Genomic DNA, 2729 nt, shown 5'->3' with positions numbered 1-2729 from the left:
TTCCATCTCGTGTCTCGCTCGCTTTTTCGAATGAGAAAAGGAGGCTTTTTTGTCCGTTGTTTTCGTTGTGCATTATGCTTGTCGGCAAGCCTTTTTAGTGTGTTTAAACATCGCGATGGAAAGAAAGTAAATGTTGGGGGTTGCGCCATCTTCAAAATCTTGAGTTCCAAAAACTCCCTTTTTTAATTTCATTTTTGTACTTGGCTAATTTACCATACGGCAAAGAAACTCGCGAAGAGCAAATAAAAGCATCTGCTCCAGCACTTGCGAGCCCAAATTTCATCTAGACCACCTAGTCAGCCGCCAACACCCTTTTTGCCATCGATTGATGAGCAATTTGCATCGATGTTTTGCGGCAGGGTGATAATTTTCGCAGCTTCCGGAGTTTTTTTTTTTTTTCATCTTCTTAGGTGGCGGACATGCTTTCGAATCGTCTTGTGGTTTTTGATGTGCCATAAACGTGCTGCGAAGTGTGTTGACCTGTCGTTAATGGGGGTTTGATTGGTTTATTTACTAGTTTCCTGTTAAAGTGTGCCATTCTCCAATTTGACAGATGAAATTAATATAATTTATGTTATGCGATCAAACTGCAATACTTTTGATTGATTTCTAAACATAGAGCAACTTCTTTTGTATTTGTTTCGAAGGCTATGTTTTGTTTATATGTTTTTTAAACATATCGTATATTTATCTTTCGTTATCATTATTGCGTTATGTTATATTTGTATACTTGTTTTCTTATTGTTTCTTATTTTGAATCAGTTCATTCTTAGCTATTTATTTACAACTCGACTGTGTAGTATAATAGTAATGAGAGCCTATACTGTGACCCGTGATGACCTTGTAAAGTTTAAAATAAATTGCTTTTAGTTTGATTGTTTTGTTTGAAAATTTCAATTTTGGCTTTTTAAAGACGATACCAAGCTTAAAAAAATAAATACAAAGAAGAGATTTGAGAATTTTCTTATCAAAACGAGATTTAAGCGTTAACCCATTAACCAAAAAGTAACGTCAAAATGGGCCTCAACATTTTTTTCTTTTTTTGTGAAGCAATGCGGGCCCGCAAACTGAAAAGTTTGGAACTCCCTGCTTTAGAGTATTTAAAAGTCTGTTAATTCCATTGTTTGTTTGTAAACAATTACATGAAATTTAATCAATTTTTTAAGGGTTTAGTTTTGAAAACACATGTCAACTTAAAATCTCTCAAAATTAGTATATCAATCGTAATACATTGGAACGCCGTTTATCCGGATACCTTTTATCCGGCTGTCCGTTTATCCGTGCTGTTGACCGAAATGATCGAGTTGAATACAAAGGTGATATTGCGTGCACAGGATATTGGAAACAAAAATACCATTATCAGAGTTCATTTTCATATCAAAACAACGAAATAAAAATCTTGTCATGGCAAATTTCGAATGTTCTCATCGAAAAAACATTTGATCAATAAAAACTGTTTAGATTTTACCAAACATAATATAAATTTCTAAAAATCTTCTAGGTATAAATCACCAATCACTAAACATCGAAATATATCCGTTGACCCATTAGTTTTTCGTGTTATTCAAATATCCGGGGGAGTTCGAGTCTCATTGGGGCCCGGAGAAACGACTTTCTCCAGTATATTATTTTTTTATTAATTAAGTTACTTCAATTTACCTATTTTGGCACACAATTTCACAATTTGGCAATATTGAGGCAAAAAGTAGCTCCTTAAACGCCAAATTTAGCGGCAACGACTATTATGTTACTAGCTTTTCATTCAATCATTTATGTTACACTTTGTGACAATATGACAAAATTACATGGAAATATGTTTAAGAAACAAATAAACACATTCAGCACAAAATAAAAAAAAATAAAAAGAGGAAACATTTATTTAACAAAAGACGCTTTAACCTGGATTTTCTAAACGTAACGTAACAAATAATAAAATTGTTCACTCTTGAGAACAAATCACTTCAACAGTTCAAACAGTTTACCTAAAAAGAATAGACATTTCACTCTCAATCCTATTTACTTGAAAATGAGTCAAACTTAAACGAACAACGACCAAAAGCACAAACACACACATTAATTAATCCCCCATAACACTAAACGAAACACCTCGGTTAAATAGTACTCTCCGGTGAAATGAAATTGCCACCACCGGAACACCCCATAAAAGCGCTGCATTAGCCAATCGTGGCACAATTATTTCGTTTATTACCTCCACCAAGTGCGACACACTCACAGTGGAGTTCGTGGTGGTGCCGTACTTTACGAGCTGCCAAGTAGACGATTAGATTAAAGCATCCGCCAATGAACGCCACCAAGGGTTAGTGGCGGTGTGACTTATCCTTTGTGCCCACTAAGGGGCACAAACAATTAGCATAATGCTACCACCCATCGCCTTTTTTCACTCACCCCCCCCCACCCCCCCCCCCCCCCCCCCCTTTTCGATATGGCCCCGGGAGGCATGTGGCGTGTGCGCATTATTAACCGGCAGCGATCGGAGTTTTGTCGTCCAGGGTAAACGATCTCTAAACGTCCATCTTTTACTGGCACGAATACTCCCGCCGTGAGCCCGCGCAGTGCTGGAATGTGTTGCTGACTTGCGTGTTTTTGTCAGGCTGTGCACAGCTTGGGGATATGAAGCGCGCGTTTGCCCTTAATCGACGGGGAGACGGCCGCTTGGCCTCGCGGAGCAAAGGAAGCCTAACACATTATTTTATATGCCAGCTTCCAGC

General features: G+C 37.7%; 1 protein-coding gene across 1 annotated transcript in view; it reads right to left on the bottom strand.

The window, feature by feature from the left end:
• The window catches only part of LOC120955640 (delta-like protein 1), a 117111-nt gene that overhangs the window by 36092 nt on the left and 78290 nt on the right, over positions 1-2729 (bottom strand). The window lies entirely within an intron of this gene.

Source organism: Anopheles coluzzii, chromosome 3 (genome assembly GCF_943734685.1).
Source record: "Anopheles coluzzii chromosome 3, AcolN3, whole genome shotgun sequence".
NCBI classification, from domain to species: domain Eukaryota; kingdom Metazoa; phylum Arthropoda; class Insecta; order Diptera; family Culicidae; genus Anopheles; species Anopheles coluzzii.
Note: the sequence above shows the minus strand (reverse complement) of the source record. Positions and strands in the feature narration are given on the sequence as shown.